This window comes from Lontra canadensis, unplaced genomic scaffold (genome assembly GCF_010015895.1).
Source record: "Lontra canadensis isolate GAN:19392208 unplaced genomic scaffold, GSC_riverotter_1.0 scaffold28, whole genome shotgun sequence".
In the NCBI taxonomy this organism is placed as follows: domain Eukaryota; kingdom Metazoa; phylum Chordata; class Mammalia; order Carnivora; family Mustelidae; genus Lontra; species Lontra canadensis.
This window is the reverse complement of record NW_022631022.1, coordinates 14,292,659-14,303,244: the sequence shown is the minus strand read 5'-3', so window position 1 is coordinate 14,303,244 and position 10,586 is coordinate 14,292,659. Positions and strand designations below refer to the sequence as shown.

The 10,586-nt window shown below is 47.5% G+C and overlaps 1 pseudogene; it reads left to right on the top strand.

The window, feature by feature from the left end:
* The first annotated feature begins 5,204 nt into the window (after positions 1 to 5,204).
* LOC116872118 lies at positions 5,205 to 8,774 on the top strand (annotated as a pseudogene).
* The last annotated feature ends 1,812 nt before the right edge of the window (positions 8,775 to 10,586 follow it).

Sequence of the window (10,586 nt, the reverse complement as noted above, 5' to 3'; positions counted from 1 at the left end):
TGGTCCCCTGGAGTGTTAAGTCCCATTCTGCTGCTGAGAAGTGTGTCTCTAGTGGTCGGAGTGTGTATTACAAGCCTCAATGGTGAGGTGGTTTCAGTGGTCAGCAGGCTATTGTTATTGATGACTTATAAGGGTGAATTCCATAGGATGAGATCTTAGATCTTATGGTTAGGGATCCTCATTAAGTGCCCATCAGTGCTTTTTCTGAGTTTCATATTCGATATCTTTTTATTGCTTCTGATAGTCCTCCTTGTACTTGGTATTCCAATGAGCAGTGCATTACAACATTGCCTGCATTTTACTCATGTGTTGACAAGGATTTGAGAAAGGAAAATGTTGTCAGTACTTCCACAAATTGTACACTGGAACAGCCAAATAATAAAATTTTATTTTTGACACAAAATAGGATGTATCCTGCTGTGACTCTCAGTTTAAAGCAGGGGAGGGGGCCCTCTTTCAGTACTGGTAGTGAGTACCATAGGCTTTCCTAGGGAACATTATCAGATTCTATTGGAGACTTAGTCTTTGTTATTGTGGAAGAATCAGGAGTCGACTAATAACTTGTCACCTGTTTCATTTTCCATGAACAGTTCCACAGTATTTGGATTCACTCCTCTACCACTGTGAAATCACCCCAACTTTGGCAGCCACTTGCCCTTCTCTGCCAAGGGTATGTTTGAGCCAAGACAAAAGTGAATTCTCAGGGGTATAGCTCAGTGGTAGAGCATTTGACTGCAAAAGTGAATTCTCAGTGACTGGGAGACCCTGGGATCAGAGTGCTGTTGGTAGGTAGTTACTGAGATCTTAAATTCTAAACGAGCTCCTGACACCCAGATGAAATGCATTTCAGATTTAGAAAGTTCAGATAGAAATTTTGTGTCCATGATGACAACTGAAGAAAATGTGTCATCTCTAAACCTAACCTTAACCCCTAACTTTAACAGTGAAACCTATCCTGACCTTAAATCCCAAACTGGAACCCTGAATCCCAAACCTGAAATTGAACCCAAAACTTAAAATCTGAACCTGAGGCATAGATCCAAGCCCTGAACCATGAACCCAAACCCCAAAGCAGAACTCTGAGCCATGAACCCTCAACCCAAATCCCAGCATGAACCCAAACCCCAAATTTGACCTTGAACTTTAATCCAGAATCCCTGAGTCTTAAACCCTAATCATAAAGCTAAAGCCCTAATCTACCTGTTCCTTTGCCCCTCACTCTAAATCCTCACCCTGACGCTATCCCCAAAGCCTGATCTAGAACTCCGGCTGAGACCTGAACCTGAACCCAAACTGAAACCCTTCACCACATTTTGTGCATGCATTCACCACTGATGGATATTGCAGTTTCTACCTTTTGATTCTTGTGAACACTGTTTGGGTAGGGGGCTAGGGTTAGGGTCTTGGATTGGGGTCAGGGCCAGGATTGAAAGCAAGTTCAGGTCAGAGTGTGGGTCTGCGTCAGGGCCAGGGTCAGGTTTGGTGCCACCGTTTGGGTCAGGGACTGTTGTCATTCCATATTGTTTCCAATTCATTGTTCCTTAGCAATTTTTGGAGAAGTTGGGGGATATTGGGTTCCATGCAGCTTGAATTTCCAGAATGAAATGGCTCCAGCTGGACCCCGGGAAGGAGCAGGTTCTTCCATGGAAGGGTGAGCTCCCCTAGTCCTGCACTGCCCTCTACCGCTTGCAGAGGGCGCAGGACCCCAGGTCCCGCCCTGAGCCTGGCCTGCGCAGCCACAGCTGGGACAGGAGCCGGGCCTCCTCAGGACCCGCTGTGGAGACTTCTGGAGGAGGTGGGGCCACTCCTATGTTGATTGGACAAGCTGGGGAGGATATGGATCCACATTCACACTGACAGGACCCACTGTGGAGGATGTGGGGCCATGTCCACACTGACAGCAGTCTCATCCCCTCAGGACTGGCCACTGAAGGAGAAGGTGAGGAGAAGCTGCCCGAGTGTGGACTGGCAAGGGGGTGCATGGTCTCAGGACCCCATGGAGGAAGGGTGTGCTGTGTAGACACTGGGGCTTCTGCAGTTTTGTGTGTGATGACTGGCTTCCCACGGTGTTTGCGGGGCTGTGGGGTACCCCCTTTCTCAGCTCAGATGCATGCCCTGGGTCCCGCATCTGTGTTTGTGCACATGCAGATTCGGTTCCTGGGGCTCCTGAAATAGTCTGAAGTCAGGGAGCGGCCACCCGCCTCGGTGCTCGTGCTCCCCCCACCTCAGCCCTGCAGGGTTCTTACCGGGTCCATACCCACATCAGGGTTGGTCCAGAGTCTGGAAGTTCGGGTGCGACAGTGCGGACTGTGTAGATGGCTTAGGGGAGAGAAGGCATTTTCTCAGTGTTGGTTCTTCCCTGAGCACAGAGTGTCTTTCCATCTCTGTGTGTCTCCCTTCCTGTCTGTCATCAGTGTCCCAACGCCTGTCAGAGGACAGGTCTGTCTCCACCTTGGTTCAGGGGACTCCTAGGTATCTTGTTCTTTTGGATGCAGTACTAAATGAGATTGTTCTCCGTAGTCTCTTTCTGATGGTTCCTTCGGGACACGTAGGAATACAATTGATTTGTGTATATTGATTTTGTTCCTTTCAAGTTTCTTGAATTTATTAGTTCTGTTTGCCTTAAACTCAAACTGCCAGTTATTTGACCAGCAGAATAGGTTTATTTGGGAAGAGCAGAGAACAGCAACCTGGGCTGAGCAAGCTACGGGCACATCACAGGCAAGTACAGGAAACAAAGGAGAGGAATGTTATTTCATGGAGAAGGAGGAAGTTGGGAGAGTTGCTTGGAAGGAAAGTCCACTAGAGAAAGGCAGGGGTTTGGAGGGATGGAGGATTCTCGCCTGCCAAGCTGCAGGGTTGGTGGATTTCTTGTAGGAGATGAACCCTCCAGCTTCCCCTGTAGGGCCTGGAACGGATGAGTCTCTCCCATGAGTGATTGTAATGTGGGGTCTGTAATGGGCACTGAACGCCAGGCACCCTCTTCCAGCCTCCCCTTTTGGTGTCCCCAGTCCACTTAGCTGAGGCTTCCCTTCATGCTTTGTCACAGTTCTAACCAGGTTGTGGTGGAGCATTGTGGAGAATTGGAATTCTGAATCCCCCTGCTTCTACTGCATCCAAGACATGGGGGCACCTGATTTAATCCTCCTATGAGTCTCTTGCTAACATGTGGCTTCCTCCAAGGGCAAGTGGCCTCTCCACCATGGGTGAACTGGATCTGGGAGGGCTTGGCCTCCATCCCGAAGTCTGACGTCCTCTCTGCTTCTGTGACATGGTGCTAACATGGGTGTTGGGAAGAGTCATTTACTCTGTGGTGATTTCAAATCTGCAGTAACTTATCACAGCAGCACAAACACACTTTATCTCCACACTCAGACTCCCCAACTGTCATTTCTTTACCACATTTGCCACTTCACACAGGCTACTTTGGTTGTTTTTACTCCAAACAGGGAGAGTGTCCCGCAGAACCACCACATAACCCCAAGTGAGGAAATCATGATGGTTCCCACATTTGAACCCAGACCACAGACCCACTTCAGCTGTCACAACCTGCCTGAGGGTCTGAAATGTCTTCTCCATTCAGAACCAGTTTTCTTCTTCTGGAACTTCTTCCAGGACTTTCCCTTATTTGGGTAACCTTGATGGACTTCAGGAGCACAGACAGCTCCCATCTGAGTGGTATTTCTGTATGGCTTATGTCGCTGGGGCTGTTTTCAGTGTCCATGCACGTTGTGACATGCATCAGTCCTTCATTCACTTTTTCACAGTGACTGAACATAAGACCATTGACCCCTTAAAACATTTCAGGTACACAATTCTCTGGCCTTAGCTGAGTTCCCACGGTTGTACATCATTCACCAGAATTTTCTCATTTTCCCCGAGGGAGCCTGTATGCATGATACACCAAACTCCCCATTGTCCTTTCCCCTTGACCCCCTGTGGCCACATCCAGCTTTGTGTCCCAGACACCTCATCCAAGTGGGATCATACAGTATCTGTCCTTCCGTGACTGGCTGATTTCACTCAGTGTAATGACTTCCACTTTCAACCCATGTCGTAGCCTGTGTCAGAACTCCCTTCATTTTTTTTTAAAGATTTATTTATTTATTTATTAATTTGACAGACAGAGATTACCAGTAGGCAGAGAGAGAGGAGGAAGCAGGCTCCCTGCTGAGCAGAGAGCCTGATGCGAGGCTTGATCCCAGGACCCCGGGATCATGACCTGAGCCAAAGGCAGAGGCTTTAACCCACTGAGCCACCCAGGCGCCCACTCCCTTCATTTTTAAGGCTGAATCATGTTCCATGGTGAATAAACCACATTTTGTTTATCCGTTCATCTGTCAGTGACACTTGGGTGGCTTCCACCTTTTGGCTGTTGTGAGAAATGCTGCTCTGAATATGGGTCCTTCTTTCAATTTTTGGGGGCATATAGGCTGCAGTGGAATTCTGTGTTTAATATTTTAAGGAACCACCATATTTTTTCCCCACAAATGAACCATTTTACTTCATTCCTTCCTAGGGCAGAACAAGATAGCCATTTATGGATCTACCTCATTTTGTTTATCCTTTTACCCATGGATGGACATTTGCACATGTCATTTGCAAAAGAACATCCTTTCCCCCATGGATGGACATCTCTGTTTTTTACCTGTTGTGAACATGGCTGCTATGAATATTCCTATAGTTTTTTGTTTGTTTGAGCCCGTGTTTTCAATTTTGGGGGTATATATCTAGGAGTAGAGTTGTTGAACCGTGTGGTAATTCTGCTTGGATCTATTTGAATAAATGCCAACTATTTTATATGTAGACTGCACCATTTTTCACAAGCAAGTTTTAAGGGTTTCAGATTCTCAACATCCTTTTGTTGTTTTTCGTTTTCTTGATCATAGCAATTCTACTTGTGTAAAACGACATCTAACTGGTTTAAATTCTTCATTTCCATAAAGACTAATGATATTTAACATCTATTCATGTGCTTTTCACCATTTGTATGATTTCTCTGGAGAAGGGTCTACCTAAGTCCTTTGTCCGTTTTAAAAATGGGGTTGTCTTTTTGTTGAGTTGTAAAAGCTCTTTACATATTCTGGGCAACAGACTCATATTAGATAAATAATGTACAAATATTTCCTTCCATTCTGGGGGCTGTCTTTTCATTTTCTGGGTAGTATCTTCTGGTGTACAAATATTTTTAAATTTTTTACATTTCTTTTTTAAGAGTGGGTGAGAGAGAGTATGCAAGTGGATAGGGGCAGAGGGAGAAGGAAAGAGAATCTTAAGCAGACCCCACACTCAGTGTGGAGACTGACGTGGGGCTCAATCTCATGACCTTGAGATCATGATCTGAGCCAAAATTAGGAGTCAGACGGTTAGCCAACTGAGCCACCTGGCACCTGGGACAGATTTTTAATTTTGAGGATATTATTTTATCTGTTTTTTTCTTTCCCTTCTTATGTTTTGGTGTCAGATCTAAAAGCATTGCTAAATCCAAGGTTATGAAGATTTATCCCCATTTGTTTCTTCTAGGGTTTATAATTTTACCTCTTACATTTAAGCCTTTAATTTATTTTGAGTTAATATGTAATGTGGTGTGAGGTAAGGGTCCAGCTCCATTCCTCTATACGTGGATAGCCAATTGTCTAGCACCCTTTGTTGAAAAGACCATTCTGTCTCCCCAGTATAATGTTGTCTACCCTTGTCAAAATTCAGTGGACCATAGATGAAGAGGTTTATTTCTGGACTCTTAGTTAAATCCCACTGATCTGTATGCATACTTCTAAAAAAATATATTTTATTTATTTAAAATTTTTTTGTAAATTTAAAATCAATTAATTAACATATAATGTACTATTTGTTTCAGGTTGTATACATACCTTTACGACAGTATCACAATGTTTTATTTACTATTGCTTTGTATTAAGATTTGAACTTTGGAAGTGTGACCTTTCACCTTTGATTTTCTTTTTCAAAGTGGTTTTAGCTATCTTGTGGTCTCTTTAAATTCCGTATGACTGATATGATTAGCTTGTGCATTTCTTCCCAAAGGCCTTTGTGAAATTTCTTGGGAGCATATTGAATTTCCACATTGCTTTGTTACTGTTGCCATCTTATCAATAGTATGTCTTTTCATCACTATGGGGTATCCTCAGATTTATTTAGGGTTCTCTTACTTTCTTTCAGCAATGTTTTGTATTTTTTGGTGTACAAGACGTATACCTTGATTTTATCCATGTTGACATTCCCTAAAATGGAATTGTTTTCTTAAATTCCTTTTTGGATGTTTCATTGCTAGTGTATACAGATAAGTGAGATTTTTGTGTATTGATATTTTGTCCTGTAACTTTAAGAAATTAGGGAACTGGCTGTTATCATTTTTTGTTGATTCTTTAGGAAGTTCTCTATGTAAGATGATGCCATCTCTGGTCTCTGAAGAGACCTAGTTCTACTGTTTCCTTTCACATGTGGATTCCTTATTTCTTACCATATTGTTCTGGGTAGAACTTTCAGTGCAATACTGAACAAGGAGTGAAAGCCAGCATGATGGACTTGTTTGCGATTTCAGAGTAGAGCTGTCAGTCCTCAAAATCGAGTAGTATTTGATTAGGGTTAGGGCAGGGTTAGGGTTAGGGCTTAGGGTTAGGTTGTCCCTGTCCTCCGCTGTACAGAGCCCATTCTTCTCTGGTAACCAGCAGAGTGATCTTTTCAGAGCATAACCTTTGAGCCTCTCTGTGATCTGCTCCCCAGCTGCCTGTCCTCTCCACCCTTTCCTCTCCCACTGTATCCCCCCTACTCCCATGGGCCTCCCAGGTGTGTGATCATCCCACATGTGTCTTGGGTCTGACTCCAGGCCTTTATATTCCTCTGCCAGGAGCACTCTTCTCTCCCCCTGCTTCTTGTCTGACTTATTCCCCTGTTGGCTGGACTTGGACTTGCCCCCTGGAGATCTGACTCATGTCTGTGGGCTGTCCCTTGTTTAAATGTAGTGCCCACTTTCCCTGTGTGAGCAATTTACTAAGCTGTAAGGTATGGGGCAGGCACTGGGAAGTAGCCTTAGTGCCTGTGTGAAAAAATCAGTTCAGGGCACCTGGGTGGCTCAGTCGTTAAGCATCTGTCTTCAGCTAAGGTCGTGATCCTGGGGTCCTGGGATCAAACCCCGCCATGGGCTCCCTGTTCAGCGGGGAGCACGATTCTCCCTCTCCCACTCCCCCAGCCTGTGTTCCCTCTCTAGCTGTCTCTTTCTCTATCAAACGAATAAATAAAACCTTAATAAAAATCAGCCGCAGAGGGGCTCACCACCCTTGCTGACAATGGGGGAGCTGCTGTCCCCACAGGTAGTCCCCTCAGAGAGACAGGACTTGCAACTTCTTGGAGCCCAGGAGATGGAAACCTGGACCTGGAAGCTTCCATTCTTGGATTCATGGCTGGGGCCTAAGCAAGCGCCCTCTTCTTCCAGCGGTCCTCTTTCCCCTTCCCTGCCCATGGGCTGGACCTGATTGCTGGTCTGGGGGAGTTCGAGGGGGACCACTCCCAGGAATAACAGCAGTTGACTGATGGACCTTGTCAGCAAGAGGCCCAGTAGCCTTCAAGGGAGGACCCTATGGGGGTGGAGACAGCTCTGTGGGGCCTGCAACAGCCCCCTCAAAGCAAAGTGGGGCAGGAGGCCCACCCTGATGATTCTAGCCAGTCTGTAGGCCATAGAAAGGAGGGCTGTGCCTGAAGGTGCTCCACTCCTGGCAGGTGGGGACAGGACCTGCAGGGGGCCAGCCAGGAAAGGGCACCTGCAGAGTTTGCTTAGGAGCTCGGCACAGGGGGAGCATTCCTGGCTCCAGCATGCTGACTGTGGGGTTGGTTTCCCGCCTCTGAAGCCTCAAGCTCCCCTTCGTATGATGGAGCGCTGATGGCCCCCATCTCTGGGAGCAGAAGGTAGGGACACCCCATGAGCAGACTTGTTCGGGACAGGCTGGGAGAGTGGCTGTAGCTTAAAGCAGCCCAGGGCCTGCTCCCCTGAAGAAGGTGCACACGTCCATGGCCCTCAGCTCTGGGTCCTGCTGCCAGCCTCTAACAGTGACCTTTCTCTGCCTTGTCCCTCATCCCTGTAGATAGGTGGTCTTCCCAGAGCTGTCCCTGCAGAGGGCAGAGAAGCCTATCATGGCAGGACACAGGTTCATCTACTAGGTCATCACCGACCAACGGGCTGCCAGGCCTGTGTGCCCCCCTGGGAAGGCTGGAGGGTGGTGGTCCTCGAGGTCCCCAGTGCCCCCCACTGGCAGGATGTGTCCATGCGGCACATGGTGATGATCAGCTGCTTCTGTGAGCAGCACTTCCTCCGTGAGGTGGACGACCTGCCATGTACAGATGTGGACATGAAGTTCTGCGACCATGTGGGCTTGGAGATCCTCTCCTCCCTCTTTGGCACCCTGAACCCCAGTTTCTACCGGGTGTCCCATGAAGACTTCAGCTAGCAGCACTTGCCACAGTCCCAGGTCCACATTCCCAGGGACCAGGGCGACGTTTACTACATGAGGGCCTTTTTTGGGGGGTTGGTGGTGGAGGTTCACTGATTGACCTTGGCCTGTTACCTGGTGATGGGGGTCAACCTGGTCAATGGGATCAAGGTTGTGTGGCATGACGAGAGCCACTTGAACAGGTACCTGCTGGACCACAAGCCCACCAAGGTGCTATCCCCAGAGGGCCTGTGGAACCCGTGGCAGCTGGGCTGTCCCCTGAAGGACCTGTGGGACCTATGGTGGCTGGGCTGCCCTCCCTGCCCTTCATGAAGAAGCTGAGAGGCTATGCCCAAGAATCTCCAAGACATCTGGGACTCATGAGGGGCTGTCCCCGTCTCCATCAGGGGGTGCTGTTCTGAGCAGAGCTGTCAGAGCAGCTTCCTACTTCTGTCACCTTGAGGGAGACCGTGGAGCACAGCCCTGCCCACATGGGCATTTCCAGAGCCCCAGGGGCACCCACACACAGGAGGCCTACCTGGAGACACAAGGTCTTCTCTTTGTGGTCACTACAGTTTGATAACTTCTGGCTCATTTGCAGCTGTGAACAACTCCAGTTTTATGTTGGATGATTTCTGTGTCCATGCTGAGCAACCATCTTTAAAAAGAACAATCAAGGGAAAAGGTTTTCCTCTTGGTTCTAGACAGACACTGCCTGGTGGGGGTGGGACTGGTCCTGCAGAGGACATGAAGCCAGGATGGCCTCTGGTTGGGTCTTCCCTCCCAGTCCCTGCACCTTGCCATGGCCATGGGGATTCATGGGCAGGGGAGCACCGAGCCACTTCTCAGACCTTCAGTCCCCTGATGCCAGAGGCCTTGGCTGTGGCCGCTAGCTCAGCCTACAAGAGGAGCATGGAGCCCTCTGAGTTACGTATGGTTTCTGCCTTGGTTTTATTTTTAATTTTTTAATTTAATTTAATTTTTACAATTTAAATTCATTAGCCAACATATAGTACATCAGTAGATTTTAATGTAGTGTTCAGTGATTCGTTAGTTGCCTGTAACACCCTGTGCTTATCACAACATGTGCCCTCCTTAATACCTGTCACCCAGCTACCCCATCCCCTCACCCCCTCAGTGGGGCCAAGTCCCCTGGCTAGGGGTTAGGTAGCTTCCTACATGTTCCACCTATCTCTCCCTGGCTCCCCCAAGCCATGCACAGCCCTGTGCTGCTTCCCAGCAGAGGGCAGTCTTAACTAAGGTCAGAAAGATGGGATGGATTTTCCTGACTCCACCTGCCACCCCCCACCTCCCCCACCCCCCCAGGGCTGCAAGAGAGGAAAGTTTTCTTCAGCTCCTCTTTTTTTTTTTTTTTTTTAAAGATTTTATTTATTTATTTGACAGACAGAGATCACAAGCAGGCAGAGAGGCAGGCAGAGAGAGAGAGGAGGAAGCAGGCTTCCCGCTAAGCAGAGAGCCCGATGTGGGACTTGATCCCAGGACCTGAGCGGAAGGCAGAGGCTTTAACCCACTGAGCCACCCAGGCGCCCCTCTTCAGCTCCTCTTAAGGTACCTGGCTGGGTCTGGAAATTGACAAAGACAGATGAAGAGGAGAAAGCTGATTTTTTTTTTTTAAATTTTTTATCAGACAGATGAACAGGAGAAAAGCTGATTTTTTTTTTTTTTTTTTTGCTGGGAGCCTCCCAAGAATATGGAGACCAGCATAGGCAACTGAAGCAGACATTTTTTCCACATTTTAGGCAAAGAAGCAATCAATGTGTGAAGAACTGAGAGACACAGGGGTTTGAGCTTGGGCTGGTAAATGGTAAAAAAGTAACTAGGATGATAAAGGTTAGTTTAACCAGGTTTGTTCCTCTAGTCTTCATGGCCCTGAATTCCTTTACTCTGGTGATAAGCATGTCCTCCCTGCCATCTGGGGAGGGAAAGTACCACATGGGAGTATTCTGACCTGCTTCAGGGAAGGAGGGCTGATGACTGGGGATCAGAGGGATCTTCCTGCTTCTGCTCTATAGAAAATTCTTTCAGTTTCTATGTTTAATTTGCCAAGGTGCCATATTTGGTGCAGTGTGTCCTGACCCTCACTGGCCTGGTGCTGTACTCTGTCTCTTCCTAGTAACCAGTACA